Here is a 17,332-nt window from a genome sequence, read left to right as displayed (position 1 = left end):
TTTAAGCCAGTTAGCTTTAATAGTTACACCTCTTGAGTATCAGCTTTTGCGTCGAAGTCACAAAAGACGTGTTTTGTCAAACAACAGAGCAGTGTGAGCGGCGGTAGGTGTTTCTTCTAGTTCTTCTGATTACTTGTATCAATGGTTGAAAGAAGAAAGCGAGCTGTTTTATCATTAGATGATAAGCTTACAGCTATTAAAGGATTAGATCGTAGTGAAGCTACCAAAAAGGTGGCAAGTGATTGGCAAAGTGACCGTTGGTAACTGGAGAAAATGGCTAACTTCGTATGTACGTATGTAGGTATTGTTTTATCATTAGAAGATAAGCTTACAGCTATTAAAGGATTAGATCGTAGTGAAGCTACCAAAAAGGTGGCAAGTGATTGGCAAAGTGACCGTTGGTAACTGGAGAAAATGACTAACTTCGTATGTACGTATGTAGGTATTGTTTTATCATTAGAAGATAAGCTTACAGCTATTAAAGGATTAGATCGTAGTGAGGCTACCAAAAAGGTGGCAAGTGATTGACAAAGTGACCGTTGGTAACTGGAGAAAATGGCTAACTTCGTATGTACGTATGTAGGTATTGTTTTATCATTAGAAGATAAGCTTACAGCTATTAAAGGATTAGATCGTAGTGAAGCTACCAAAAAGGTGGCAAGTGATTGGCAAAGTGACCGTTGGTAACTGGAGAAAATGGCTAACTTCGTATGTACGTATGTAGGTATTGTTTTATCATTAGAAGATAAGCTTACAGCTATTAAAGGATTAGATCGTAGTGAAGCTACCAAAAAGGTGGCAAGTGATTGGCAAAGTGACCGTTGGTAACTGGAGAAAATGACTAACTTCGTATGTACGTATGTAGGTATTGTTTTATCATTAGAAGATAAGCTTACAGCTATTAAAGGATTAGATCGTAGTGAGGCTACCAAAAAGGTGGCAAGTGATTGACAAAGTGACCGTTGGTAACTGGAGAAAATGGCTAACTTCGTATGTACGTATGTAGGTATTGTTTTATCATTAGAAGATAAGCTTACAGCTATTAAAGGATTAGATCGTAGTGAAGCTACCAAAAAGGTGGCAAGTGATTGACAAAGTGACCGTTGGTAACTGGAGAAAATGGCTAACTTCGTATGTACGTATGTAGGTATTGTTTTATCATTAGAAGATAAGCTTACAGCTATTAAAGGATTAGATCGTAGTGAAGCTACCAAAAAGGTGGCAAGTGATTGGCAAAGTGACCGTTGGTAACTGGAGAAAATGACTAACTTCGTATGTACGTATGTAGGTATTGTTTTATCATTAGAAGATAAGCTTACAGCTATTAAAGGATTAGATCGTAGTGAAGCTACCAAAAAGGTGGCAAGTGATTGACAAAGTGACCGTTGGTAACTGGAGAAAATGGCTAACTTCGTATGTACGTATGTAGGTATTGTTTTATCATTAGAAGATAAGCTTACAGCTATTAAAGGATTAGATCGTAGTGAAGCTACCAAAAAGGTGGCAAGTGATTGACAAAGTGACCGTTGGTAACTGGAGAAAATGGCTAACTTCTTATGTACGTATGTAGGTACTGTTCTGTGTCTAATAAAAATAATAAATAGAGAAATAATCAATAAATAATATAATAAATACTGTACAATTTTTTAATGAATACATCCGTATTAACCGAGTTTTTGCTTATCCAAGTTAGATTCGGTCCACGTTAGCTCAGGTAAACGGAACTCTACTGTATTAGGAAACGTCGTAGCCCATAAGCTTATTGGAAAATTCATCATAGTGGACCTATGCACCTAGACTTTAAACCATTTCCCTAAGATATTTTCTCATAAAAAAAAAATTTCTACACTAAATTATACATTACAATAAGATCGCGGTTCAGTTTAGTTTCTGTACCTAAATTTGTTAGGCTGTTAAGGCCATATTTCACTTCTATTAGTCAATTATCCAGAAAAATGAAATGAAAACGAAATATTTCAGTTTTACGTCCGATGGTTATGCCGGCTAGGCTAAAGGCTAATCAATTGATTGAAAGTAATTGCAATTGAATTCAGTCATTCAATTGCAATTGAAATTAATTGGCAATTAATTCAATTGCAATTGATTTCCACATCAATTACTTTCAATTGATTGATCAATTGCAATTGATTTTCACTGATTAATTTTCAACACTGTAGTTCAAAGAGGGCGTGGGGCAATGAAAACTTTAGCCAAGACCAATTGACTCACCACCCATCGTGAACCACAACCCACCGTGACACACTCTGACCCACCAGCCACTATGAACCACTCTCACCCACTGTGACCCACAGACCCACCAAAACCCATTGTCATCAACTCTGACCCATGGTTCACGCCCTCTTCTCTACTGACTAAAGAGTTTAAACTTGTAATAAAACAAGCCTATGAAATTATCACTCATCGGAGTTTGAATTTCTACGATCAATCGCTCAAACACCGCTCTATTCCAATAAGGGCGGATCTGACCTTTCTAACATAAATAAAATAAAGAGTTTGTACGTGTTTGTCTGTCTATCTTTGTGAGGCCTGTAGACCAGGCGAGTGAACCGAAACTTTTCAAAATTAGGTCAAGGTAGCTTGATCTACGCCCCAGATCAAGACGAAGAGATTTTTTTCAAATTTCGAACTAGGGGGGTCTCAGGGGGACGTTTATCGGGACCGGCCTGGGGACCAGACAAGTTGACCGAGAGTTACCAAATTTTGGTCAAAGATACCTTGGTCCAGGTCCCACACCAAGGCGAAGCGTTTTCTGACAAGATTCGAACCAGGGGTCTCAGGGGGGTGTTTACCGGGACATGTAAAAGTAGTAAAAGATGACCGATATCAGTGTCGATTTCATAGTTTTCGCGGTCGCTGAGATCAATGGTAAAACTCCATCGCATTAACTTCCAAATTCACCCTATTCGGCTGCGGGCCCCGGGTCAACGGTTGGGGGGGAGGGGGAAGGATACCGAAACGTAAAAGTAATCCTAAATGATCGATATTAGTGTAAAATCCATAGTTTTTGTGGTTGCTGAGATCAATGCTGACACTTCCATTAGCGTTGACTTTCAAATTTATCCACCGATGTATGCGGGCCGGGAGTCGCCGGGGGTGGGAATTGCGAGACATGCAAAAACAATGGAAAATGACCGATATTAGTGTCAAATCCATAGTTTTCGCTATCGCTGAGATGATTGGTGATACTTCCACAGACGTTGACTTCCAAATATAGCCCCCATCGGCTGCAGGCCAGAGGCGTTGTTTTTTCAAAATTAGAACCAGAGGATCATAGGGGTTTTTACCGGGACATGTAAAAAGTAGCGGAAAATGGCAGATGTTAGTGTCACATTCCACACAGCAATGAAATATTTTCAAAACGTTTCTAAAACGTACCATCATTTTCCTTCAGAAAATGTATCCTACTTCCCTTAAGGAAATATATTCCATATGTTGTTGAAAACATTTTCCAAATAATACTGAAAATATTTTCGCAATATACTCAAAAACGTTGTAGAGATATTTTATACGCCGTTAGAAAAGTTTTCCAAAAAATGTTTTCTGTATCATTTCCACACATTACTGAAAATGTATTTGAAACGTTTTATACAATGTTAACGGAATGGTTTTTAAAATGTTTCGCATGGAATATTTTAAAATCATTTGCCAATAACACTGAAAATAATTTGTCTAAAATAAAGAAATTTTTTCTAAATATTTTTACAATTTATTGGGTACTTAGTTGAAATGTTTTCTGAAGATTTCTAATCCATTTTTAACAAAAATTAATGTTCTGTAAAATAACAATTTTAAAATATTTTCCACTCATACCAAAAAATATTTTCTATACATGACAAAAAATATTTAGTGAATATTTTCCGAACATCACAGAAAATATTTAATGAACATTTTCTGTGCATGACAGAAAATATTTAGAGAATTATTTAGCATAAATTCGTCTGAAACTAGTTTAATATTTTCTTAACATTTGCTACTGCTACAAAACACCAAGAAAAGTAATTTGAAAATGTTTTTGATTTGTCTACCTTATATTCTCTGAATATTTTCTATCATGTACAGAAAATATTTACTAAATATTTTGTCATGTACCCGGGATCCCTTAATATTACAAGGCGACACCACAGGGGGCACTGTGCAGTACAAGTGGAGAAAACTAAATTATCTCGGACACACATTCTATATCTATTCATTTAAAAATATGGAGGAACAATAACAATCGGAACAAATCACATGCATTTTGTGAAAAGTATTCTTAATGGAACTAAAAAAAATGCTATAGTACAGTTTCTTACAGAAGTATTAAAAATATACGAAACTTACAAACACTTGTATATAATGAGTTTTTCTTATAAAGAATCACTATAAAACGTGATTATATCACCATGAAGCCATTTTATTGCACCATGACTCTTAACACAAGGACGACGTGGACCACTCAGATGTCCACAGTCGAGGTGTCTTAATTGTGCTCTTCGTTGCATGTTTTACACAACACTAAAACAGCTATTGTAGGGCGTAGAATAAATGATAGAGCACAAGGAAGACATCCCAGTTATCAACATATGAGTGGTTCATGTCGTCCTTGTGTTGAAAGTCATGATGAAATAACTCGAGTATAAAGAAATCAGGTCTACTAAGCTAAAGTACATAATTACAAAAGGAAAGAAAATGCAAGACTGGACTAAGATTTGAACATGTAACTTCAACTTACCGTGTCGATGCATTAATCGCTAGGCTACTCACTGTTTCCGAATAGTCATTCATTCTACCACTCCTGAAGTCAGTGCTCAAGCAACCAGACCACATTGACTATACTGTAACTTGTGAAGTACTTGGGCAACCAGTGTCTATACTACAGAACCCCACTGGTGGTAAGATTTATACATGATAAATGGGGAAAATAACTTATTTTATATCATGTAAATATTAATTGCGATATACAATCGATTATTTCTTTGAGTTATCGTATATAATAGAGAAATTATCCTTAAAATGATCTAAATTCCACCATCCTACATTACTTATGATTACATAACAAACCGAAAGCCAAATAAAGGAATGAACCTTTAAAAGACAATACATAAAATAAAATCCTGTAGATTTATTGAGAATAATTACAGTAATAATTTATTAAATTTTACATTAAGTATACATTTGTAGTACACAATATATTTAATGTGAATACATAAACAAAAAGTCTATATTAATTTAAGTCTACTAATTGCATACCGTACATTATAATAGTTTGAAATGTATATGCACCTCATCAGTGTATCAATTTTAACAAGTTTTATTTAACATAAAAAAAACTTACTTTGTAAGAAAAGTTTGAACAGAGTTGCATCTTACAAACTCTTTCCCACACCCTAGTATTGTAGTTCAGAAGATGACTGTACCAATCACCGAAAACCAAGCGGCAGAATCATGCGATTACTTACGTCTCCCCTTCCCTCAACACACACAAAATAAACTATTTCTTGAAAAGTTCTCTGTCACCTTCATCTAAGAATATATTTAACGATACGAAGTAGGTATATTATACATTACTTTAGAATCTGAAGTGTGATTTAACTGCCATAAATTTAAACAGCATAATATGCACGCAAATTAGCTTAAATGAGTATCATACACATCACACGAAGCGAGCTACGCCAATAAAAAAATCACAGTCAATAAGAAATAATTAGATCTTCAGTCTATATTTTTAAATTGGTGTTATGTTGACGCTATGAATTTTGGACTTCCTATACTAAATGTCTCTATGCCAAACTCTCTCTATATAAAACGTTTTTCGTCGAATCTGCAAATTGAGCAAGCCGCGCGCTAATGATGGGAGGCTGATGATAGTTCATCACATAGGAAGACACTTTGAAATTCTAGGTGAGTCACAACACTTTCTTCCTTTTTCTGGGATTCATCCTTACTTACGGTCAAATTTGGTACCGTCTATGTAGTACCGGTGTGCGGCGTACCTTGAAATCATCTCGGTTGATAGCCTCCAAACACAGTGGACTCCTAAAATAAAGCAATTGTTGTAAAATTACTATTTGTAGCATGTGTGGCAAAATTTAAAAACGAAAGATATCTCAGAATCAAGGTTAAGTCAAACGAAGCGTTTTATGCGGTTTTTTTTTATCTTACCTCAGGCTATCCAAAATACTAAAACATTGTTTCCTATACTTTTGGAAGTTATATACTAAATATCTTAATAACTATCACTCAAATTTGGTACGCTGGATAAAGTTTTAGTGTAGATACAGAATTGAAACTATGATCCAAACTTAAAATAATGATATTACAGAACACAATAAACTTAACTTAGGATGAAAATGGAAACTGTAGATGCATGAGTATTACTGAGCAAAGGAAGGAAAGTAACTCAGCTGGGTTACGAGTTTGACAGAGTTCATACACAAAAATCGTTCGGTGATTTATATTTCCTGCTTCGACTTAAAAGATAAAGAAGATAAGCTCGCTTTAAAAATAGTTAAAAAGAAAAAAAAAACTTTTAAAAGATATAATTTATTCTGAATTTTTGTTCAGTATTTGTAAATAAATAACGTAGAAAACCGAACAGAGCTTGCCCGCTGGACTCTGGCGCCCAAATCCCAACTCCGCTATATGCATGCCTGCCATAAAGTAATAGAGATATAAACTTTTTTAAAAAAGTGCAGATTAAGCCTAGCTTAATATTTACATTTTTTTTTAACGATACCTACAGTATGGCGCTAAATTCGTCGTACAAAAGCAGAGGAGTGTTTCCTGAGAGTAAAACAAACAAAAAGGTTCCAATAAACTTAGGGTGAAAAGCCCATCGTTCACGTGTTATAGGCTGCCGAAAACATGAAAAAATCAATTCTAAAGGTCCATAGCTCCAAAACTATGGGATCTACCAAAGTCGGGTCAAGACTTCACTTAGGAACTAATATGTGCTCTATCCAAAAATACATGTTTTAGAATCCTAAGGTACACACGCAACAATTTTTATGGAGGTAGTTGGAGATTACTTTATATCATAGGCCCGTAGTCAAACTCCCTCTGTAAACATTGTTGTGGAAGCACTTCAGGATTCTGAAACACGCATTTTTGGATAGGGAACATACTAGGTTCTAAGTGAAGTCTTGACCGGACCAAGGTAGGTCCCAAAGTTTTGGAGCTATGAACCTTTAAAGTTCATTTTTTCATGATTTCAGCAGAAAATAACACATAAACGATGGGGTTTTCGCCCTATGTTTATTGGAATTTTTCTTTTTTTGTTACTCGCAGAAATCACCCCTCTGCTTTTGTAAACCGAATTTAGCGCCATACTGTATAAATTAATAAGGTAGAAGTATATGTAGTCCTTCTCACTATGCTCACTTTTATATATATATATATATCTTAAAGGCTAGTGATAAATAACACCAGCCCTCTGCTCCTATACCACCCTGTGATACCGGAGCAGGACGTTTGGGCGCGAGACGTTTGGACGCAAAGCCGTATATCTAAATAGGTTAATCTACTTAAATGGGTTATAATGTACTTCAAAAATAGAAACCGGATGATTACGTACTAAAAGCCTTAAAAATAGGCATTAATATCACTAAAACTCAAAAAATAACTGCACAACCTAAAATTAAGAAGTTCGGAAAGGTTAAATTTGATCCACATATTCTTTAAAATGCCATGGCAAACAGTCACTTAAAGTCTCAGTTGCAACAAATGCTTAATTTAGTTCTAATATTTTTTTGTATAATGCAGAAAAAATGGGTCTAATTATTTTGTTTTTAGAATGATATATCCTAATTTCAGGAAAATCGGAGACAATGATCTGCAGAAATTTTTTTCAGCATGAATCTATATTGGGCTAAAATAAAATTTGCTGTAGGCATCCTACAACACCCCAAAGTAAACTTCTGTGAAGTTATCTTTACAATATCTCTAACGTAAAGGATATTCATAACTTCGTAGCAATTCATAACACTGCATTACTGCTTATTACTACGTATTTGCAACACAGATAATTGGAAAGGAAACAACAACAGTGAAATCTAATATACCTATTGAATAATTTACTTTGTCTTATGTTACAATTACCATGACATTAACATTCCATGACGGAATTATGGGCCAAATCCAGCATTATTCTGCAATGTCAACAGTTTCAAAATTCTGTACGGCGAATTCTTTCATCAGCTTGAATCTATTTTCTTCTTTCAGTTCAGTTGAATTTGAGTTTAACGTCCCGTGAACAGCGAGGCTATACAAAACGTGAACCTACTGATTAACGCGGAATCTGAAAAACGACGTGAGCTCTCGTCGGGAGTTTTCTTCTTTTCTTGGGCAGATCGTCTACTCGAAGCATTGCCTCGTGTCTTGCTTCTCTTTTTTCCTTCGAAATGCATCAATAAAGCGCCAAATCAACCAATGTCGTTTCTTTACGTTCGATATATTATAAAGAACAGAAGTTTGTTTATTTTGGAGTGTCATTGGCTGCCTACAGTAAATTTTATTTGACACATTCTTCCTATTTAAATGTATAGTTAGTGCCTATTTCTATGAAAATTTATTAATATTATAGTGTCTCAACTTTCTATCAATACTACAGAGTCTCAACTATTTTAACATATGCTAATATGGTTTAATGGGCATATCGAATAACAATAATAAAACATTCAATAAATACTCACTTCCTGAACTACCCAATACATAGCATAAAGAACACCATTTTCATTCCAAAACCAGCTCGTATTCATCTTTTCTGATCTCTCGGAACAGGTCAGTACTTAATAAACATTTCTTATGTTTTGTAGGATGTGTTTTAATAATCTATTATAGAAAAAGAAAATGCAAAAAATTAAAATATGTACAGTATTTTACAAATTTTAAGTCACATCTTTATAGTAACTAAAAATTAATGAGAAACGTACATTGTTTTTAACTTAAATTAGATATCTGGTGCCTTCCATTTCAATTGAGGCAAAAATAAATAAATAAATAAATAAATAAAAATAAAATTGTACCATCACCATCTCAGTTATTGTTCAAACTTTTTTTTAATAGGAACTAGACATGTTTTTAAGGGACCCGTATTTTTTTTTTTCCGAAAACAATTCCCACCAAGTAATGGGCCATCAAGGACGGGGAGTACAATTCATGAATTGTAGAAAACGTGGAAAATGGTCAAATTCGCAGCCTCACAATTCAGCAATGGAGACATGTAGAGTTATAATTCTTGTTGTGGTATGCACATAGGGATATGAATAAACTATATTTTATTATAGTTTGGTTTGCGTATGCGTATCTTTTTGTACATAAATTAACAAATGAACGTAAGTTTATGTGAAAAGTCGAAGTTTATGCTTTCTTTCGAGCACTTCCGGTTCGAATTTTAAATTCCGTTTTCAAGATTGGTAAGACCTAGTTACCCGTTTCCCTCCCCCCAAAAAAGTATCGCTTCTGTGTGCAACCGTTTTATCGTCAAATTTTCAAAAATCGTCATTTTCTCGAAAATATCATAATTTAAAATTCTTAAATTTTGTCAGATATTTCAACTGTACATGAATAATAAACACCAAATAGCATTGTCGACCAATGCTTCATGAATGAACTACAGCCTTTTTAAATTAGCGAACTTTCTTTAACGTTGAAGTCACAGTTGGCAACAATGAAAACAATGAAAGGGTAAAAAAATGTTACCGCAAAGCATCGTGTAAAATTTCAAGATACAAATTCTATTTTACTGCATGTGGACTTCGCTTAAATTGGACTGTTATTCTGCAAAGGGAAGTTCAGAATGATCACTGGAGAAACGAGCAAATGTCCTTCTTTACGGGAGTGATATATTATTATGAAACAACTGACAGTTTTGCCGTAATAAGCGATGACAAAACACACGATTCGGATCGTACTCATAGCCATGAATAAGATTCTAAAAATACTCGAAGAAAAGCGATAATATACGTTATAGAAAAAGGTTCGAACACGTGAAAATAAGTGTCTACAATTTAATAAACCATTTCAGTGATTTCTGATGGTGCTGCATTCCACTTTAAAAATTGCTTTCAGATGTCCAAGATGCAGACAGGTCCGATAAAGCAGTGGCTTTTCAGTGAAACCGGCCGTGGTAAGGGTCTCTGCGAAGTATTGGGGAGAGGGGGGATAAGAATGTGGCAACCCGGGAAAATGAAAAACAGATTCACCGTATTAAACCTGCAGAAAAATTCGTGAGTATAGTGCAAGTACCAACTCCGGGTATTACTCTCGTCTTGTTGCCAAAAACCGAATTCGACAATTAAAAAAAAAAAAAAAAAAAAAAAAAGTGGGAAAGTGTGGGACCGGAACTGGTATTTACCGAAGTCATTTTTGGCTTTTATGGCAGTAACGGGTCACCATGGACTAACTTCATGCTTTCCCCAAAATCGAGCTTCTGCAATTCAAAGTGTAGATTTAAGAAATCTGCAAAAATGAACTTTTGTTACATGCATATATGATAACCAGTGATGGATAGCAGAAATATTATCAATAAACCATAAATTACATGAAATTGCAGTGTTCTTTGTGTTTCCCGGAGGCGCGGTAGCGCAGTGATAGAGCGTTCACCTCCGGTGCTTAGGGTCCTTGGTTCGATCCCAGCTCGCGCCGTGTGGACTTTGTGGTGGACAAACACCGTACTGGTGGGTTTTTCGGAGTTCTCCCGTTTCCTCTTACTTTCTTCATTCCACCATTTCACTTATTTCTCATAATCACTGTCTTCTTTAGCCTAACCGGCATAAACGTGGGACGTAAAACTCCCAAGATTTCATTTCATTTTTTTTTCTTTGTTTCCACATGGACCTTCAACAGGGTGCAGGTTTCCAGAAGAGAATAAGAGAAGAGAATATAAGTATTTTGTGACTATCGACAACGTGCTACGAGTTGTGAGTGCACCAACACCTATTGGAGCATCTGCCATGGTGACATGCTATTAGCGAAGAAGACACTAAGCAAGCAAATAATTACTTCAGAGTGGAAAAAACCAGTGAAACTTTGTTTCCGAAAACCATTTTAAGTAAGTTTAAAATTTGTTTCATAATCGTAATTTTCACCTCAGGTTACATCGGTTTAAGAAAACGGAGTAGGGGGAAGTTCATCTTATTATTTCAGAGAGCCTTTTTGATCAAAATAATAAAAAGGAGCCAGAAAAAACTTTTATTCTTTATTTAATGAATGTGAACCACAAACATCATCAAATTGTTGCACTTTCATTCTTTTCAGTGTTGCCAACGGCGATATTAAAGTTAATGAAACTTCGCTAACTTCAAGAGGCTGTAGTTCATTCATGAAGCATTGGTCGAGAATGCTATTTGGTGTGTTTATTATTCATGTAAAGTTGAACAATTTGACAGCATTTTAGGATTTTAAATTATGGTGATTTCGAAAAAGGTGATTTTTGAAAATTTGACGGTTTCTCGAATTTTTTGCGACGAAACGGTTGCACACAGAAGCAATACATTTTTTTTTGAGAAGCGGGTAACTAGGTCTTACCAACCGTAAAATAGAATTTTAAAATTCGAACCGCAAGTGCTCGAAAAAATCGCAAACTTCGACTTTTCAGATAAACTGACGTTCGTTTGTTAATTTATGTACCAACAGATATGCATGCGCAAACCAAACTATAATAAAATATATTTTATTTATATCCCTATGTACACTCATGTCCAAAATGATTGTTACAAGGAGACATATCTATAACTGTCTCCTTGTAAGAATATAATTTGATAATGATTTTGCAGGATACTATTGATACTGATACTACATTTATAATCGGGAAATGTATATTCGTAGTAAATTTCAGAGGAAAAGAATTACAAACACGAAAATTAGAATGAGTAAAACAAAATGTTGCTAAATGGACAAGGAAGTTTTATTGTTCTTATTTACTGCTCTTTTGACATGAAATTTGCCACATACATGTCTTTCCCGATTATACACATACTAACATTATAAGAAATACCGGACGAATTCGTTGTCAAATTATATTCCTAAAACAACATATTTATAGACATGCGACAATAATTTTGGTCACGAGTGTACATAGCACAACAAGAATTATAACTATCTGTTTCCATAGCTGAATGGTAATGCTACGAAGTTTACGATTTTCTATGTCCTCTAAAATTCGTAAATTGTACTTCCCGTTTTGATGGCCCATTACTTGGCGGGAAAATCTTTTCCGACAACACAAAAAATACGGGTCATTGAAAAAACATGTCTAGTTGCTATAAAAAAAAGTTTCAAAAATATCTGAGATGGTGATGGAATTTTTTTTTTTTTTTTTGGCTGATATGAAATGGAAGGTATCAAACACTTATGTTATTTATATGTTGATTCAGTTTGTAATAGCCAGTGGCGTGTTTACGATTTTGTTTCGGGAGAGGCTTTGCCCGGAAATGTGAAAATTCTGCAAGATATTTCATTTACTTTACTATAATAAGTAAGATTTCGGGGGGGGCTCAAGCCCGGAAGCCACCCCCCTAAATACGCCACTGGCAATAGCAATATACATGTAACTATATATCGGAACCTTACACACTGAGAAAAATGATTGGGTTGAAATTGACCCTATTGGTGCATATTTTAACCCAACCACGTGACTAAAACTGCTCTGATCCAAATAGGGTCAAAGCGTTTAGTTAAATTGGGTTGAAATAAATTCAACCCAACGTGCAGTTAAATATAGGAGTCCAACCCAACGGCCCAATTGGTTTAAAATCGCTTAACCGGTTAATACATTTAACCCTACTTGGTGTACAATATGACCCAGCAAAGTGTAAATTCCCTTAACCCGATAATGCGTTTGACCAAACATGTAGTTAAAAGTAAATAAACATGGGGTAAGAAATGACCCCAGTGTGGGGTCGCTTGGAGAAGGAGAGTGTAAATAACCCACCAATGAGATAAAATTAACCATGGTTGAGTTAAAACATGACGAAATAATGGGTTAAAAGAGTAAATATCACATTAACCGTTACGGGATTTAACAAACCATGCGTTGGTTACATAGGTGACCCAACACTACACAATATAAAATGATTACCACTTTATCGTGTTATTTGGAATTTTATTCAACACCAACACGGTCACGGTCACGGTCACGGTAATTTTGTGGTTATGTATAGAGTATCGGGCCGGAGCCCCTGACTCCATGAGTAATATGTTATAAAGAATATATCAAGATGTGCTGGTGGTTTGTTGGATGTTACTATTGTTTTGGTATGTATGGGAGACTACATCTGCAACTGTCGCAGAATAGCTGATTATGACTTCTTTACCAGTTCTGGAGAGATTTTAAATGCGTGGTGTTCGATGGACGTTCCGCAGTGCGCATTCGGTGCCGATATTAGCTATAGCTGGATTTATATGTCTGGGTAAAGTACGAAAGAACTTATTGTGGAGATGCCGTAGTACGTCTCTGACAGTGGGTAGCTCTAAGTCTTCCAGGATCTGGCTGTTTCGTGTATATCTGTCGTGACCAGTGATTATACGACCAGCTCGAGTTTGCACACTTTCCAGAGTTTGTACGTGACTATGGGAAGCATGTTGCCAGGCAGGGCATGCATAAGAGATGGTAGACAGGATTATCATTTTAAAGATGTGAACTCGGACCTCATGAGAAAGGGAGCTACAGCGCAAGATGGGGTACAACGTTGAGATTTTTCGTAATGCTCTCTGTTTTATGTCTCTAATGTGTGCGGCGAACGTTAGACCACGATCTAAAGTTACACCCAAATATTTGGCGTGCGTAGCATGAGGAATGCGTGTGTTCTCATAGTTTAGATTTCGATGGACGCGGATCCGTCTCCGACTGTGGATGACAGCACAGCTTTTGTCTGCATTAATTTCGATTCTCCAACGTCTTGCCCATTCTTGAAAACCTATGAGTTGGCGTTGCATGTATATGTAACACTGTGCAAGTGAGCTACTGGTCGTGAAAAAGGCAGTATCGTCGGCGTATGTTGCAACAAAGCAATGGGGTAAGGTCGGGATATCTGCTGTGTACAGATTATATAAAAGCGGTGAAAGTACAGCGCCTTGTGGAACACCTGCTTTAATAGGTCTAGACGTGGATTTAACACCGTCAACAGACACATGGAATTTTCTGCCAATGAGGTAGGAACGCAGTAAATGCAGAAGACGATCTGAAACACCTTGCGTGTATAGTTTATATAAAAGTCCAGCTAACCATACTTTATCAAAGGCTTTTGAGACATCCAGGTAGACTCCAAGGTTGTGCTGTTTTCTGTTGAAAGCCACTGTTAAATGATCCACTACTCCCACGAGTTGTGTAGTAGTGCTATGTTGTGCACGAAACCCGAACTGATGAAATGGTAGAAGGTCCCTAGTAGCTACATGCTGTTTCAGCCTCCAGAGAAACACACGTTCAAAGAGTTTACTTAGGTGTGACAGAAGACTTATTGGCCTATAGTTTTCCGGGAGAAGTGGATTCTTCCCGGGCTTGGGGATGGTGATAATACGAGCTTCCTTCCAGGTCTTCGGGAAAACACCAACGATATCGCTTTCCGAGTATATCAGAAATAATTACGTACTGACTGTGAATATTTTCATTTCTCATAGCCAGTAAGTAGTTATTTGAAAGCTTTTCGCAGTATATTTGACATTTGTACAAAGCTACAAATAACGTTCTAAGTTTCCTGTAATTGGCCAAAATAATCGTTTTTTAAACTTGTGAACAGTCTGACAAAAGTTATACAGAAACGGTGGCGCCATCTGTTATTCTTATATGCTAGGACATAAGAATAACATTAGGAAAAAAGATTACAGCACTGCTATTCATGCATTGTGGTTTCGATGCGATGATTTTTTTCTTTTTGGCGCTACTTTCTTCCTCCGCAGCCTTCCGCTTGGACCGGAGCTAACGTTGCTATTGTAATCGTGCTCTGTCAAGATATAACTCTGTATAATTTCGACTGAATGGACAGTAAATAAGAAACATGTGTTGTAATTTTTGTAGTACTTAACAGTTCACTTAAATCAGCTTCGATTAGACTATATGTTTCACGTATCATGACACTTTCCGGTAACCAGGTATGACTCAAGTGCTGGTTTAAAATACTCTACGGTGACATATAGTCATTTTGTTGACCCAACGGTTAATGCAGTTGGGTTGCAAGTGACCACCCATCGTTCCTAATAAACCCATTTTGGTTTAAATCTTTTTAACCACACCGCATGGTCACGTTTCAACCCAATCATTTTTCTCAGTGCATCTATTATAATATTTATCATAGGTAGAAATACGTAATGCATAGTACTCCGTAACGAAGCTATTATGAACTCAAGACATTATGTAAAGTGATGATGCAGAACCACAGGAGTGAAGTAAAGCTATATTAGATGTAAGGCATAGTTGTATGGGATATAAAATTTTTGCACTACCCTCGGTTACGTGCATACCCACCGTCGCTGACATGCCCGCTCCATACGGAATGACAGTGTGAATATAAGTAATTACTGTCAGTGCACACTGCACAGCATATTGAAATGAATCTTGATTAACAGTGAAAGCATTGTATGTGTTAGTGGGGTTAAGTTCCAAAGTTGGTCGTCCGTATCTAGTAAAATTTTAAAAATTATCGGCAAGAAATAAATTTGCTTGTTCGTGTGCTTCATAATGTATAAGGAAAGCGAAAGTTGTGTTTATTTTCTTATATAAACGGTTTTAGACATGGAACTATTTGGCAAGCGGAGGGAACTACTTGGCGCAAGGTTACTTCATGGTAGGATTATGGGAATGTAATGAGCATTTGTTTTTGAAAACATTGCTGGTGATAATCAGGAAAAGCCATTAAAAGTAAGTAAAAGTCATGGCTTAATAAACCTAAAAATAAATTGTGGAAAATGTGGTAAGCAAATAACTATAAAGAAACGTGGAGAAAGTTGTATTGTTTACTGTAACAGTAAGTGGCATAACGAACAAGGCAGCAATTTTCTAGAACACAGGCCCCTCTTCCCATTTAGCTGTAATAAAAAGAGAAAACAACGTGCCCTGTGGGGTACTAACCCGTCTTCACTCGTTAACGGTCACTCGGCATTATTATGTGAATTAAATGTAAAACTTTGGTAAAGAAAGGAACCAATTATTACACTTTTAGCCAAAATTTAGGCGGACGACCAACTTCGGAATAACTGCCTGTTAGTGTGCTATTCCACTATCATCGTTTATGCGCATAACCCCCGTCGCTGACGTGCCTGCTCCCTACGGACGCACCCTTGTCACTCGGATTTTCGTGCTGCACTCCTGCCCTGTCTCAGTTAGAGAGCACTCGTGCTTTTCAGTGGCCACCTAGCACAAACTGGTTTGTGTTTTATGCACGGGTTAATTTACAACGCCCGCTCCAGCAGGTATACTCACTCAGAAAGGAGAAATTACACATTAATAATTTTATGAAAATGGCTCAAAACTTACCTAACCTTAAGCTAACCCATACCTTACACTACTTATTTATATCTTACTCTACTTTACCTTTCCCTACTCTACTATATTTTTTCAAAGGGCCCTACTTATCGATGCGCAGTTGGAGCGTGTCTTGTAGTGCGTTCGTGGTAACCGCTACTATTTTCACTTTAAAATAAATTAACTAAATAAAATTAGAGATTACAGAATCAATCTACTTTCTAAGAAACTTTTCTCCATGAGTAAAAGAAACCCGTTTTTGCTATTTCAAACATATTTGTCAATAATTACGTAATTCCTAAAATCATCACTTGAGGAACAAAAAGGAAATATAAGTTGAATAAAAAGTTGGGGTTCATGTATTAATTAAATCTTCATATTTTAAAGACAAAACAAAGAAAAATATACATACCTTCCACGCCAAGTTCCTTGCTTACATTTGCCCATAATTTGTTCGCGACCTGTCGTTTGTGATAATCTGGATAAGCTTGCTTCCACAATGCAACTTTATCAAAAGCACAATTCATTAAAGCATGAACATCTACTTCCATCTTAATTTTTATTTTTTATTTTATTTCCGCACCTTGCAACGTCGTCTGCTTTCAAGCAAAACAAAATTTATTTCTCTCGTAGCGCTCAATTCCTCTACCAGCGTTGCCAGACTCACAGCTCGGAATTATTCCAAAACCTGATCGAAATTATACTAGATTCGGTCAAATTATGCTAGATCCTCATAATTACTAATTCAGGAGTTAACAAAAAACGAAGCTGAGATACGATAACGTAACTTAAAATATGCAGAGCGCAAGAATGCGTGGATAGAACTCAATACTTCACGCACCAAAGCTTTAACTCAACTAAACTAGTGCAGTCGTT

General features: G+C 36.1%; 1 long non-coding RNA gene across 1 annotated transcript; it reads right to left on the bottom strand.

Moving 5' to 3' along the window:
- Positions 1 to 4,994: 4,994 nt before the first annotated feature.
- LOC145693970 (uncharacterized) lies at positions 4,995 to 17,044 on the bottom strand. The gene is made up of 3 exons (XR_014132863.1): positions 16,869 to 17,044; positions 8,691 to 8,829; positions 4,995 to 6,036 (listed from the first exon to the last, which is right to left on the bottom strand). It is a non-coding gene; the product is annotated as an uncharacterized LOC145693970 (long non-coding RNA).
- Positions 17,045 to 17,332: the final 288 nt, after the last annotated feature.

Source organism: Thermobia domestica, chromosome 9 (genome assembly GCF_964235325.1).
Source record: "Thermobia domestica chromosome 9, izTheDome1.hap1.1, whole genome shotgun sequence".
NCBI classification, from domain to species: Eukaryota; Metazoa; Arthropoda; class Insecta; order Zygentoma; family Lepismatidae; genus Thermobia; species Thermobia domestica.
The sequence above is the reverse complement of the archived record's forward strand: the minus strand, read 5'-3'. Positions and strand labels throughout refer to the sequence as shown.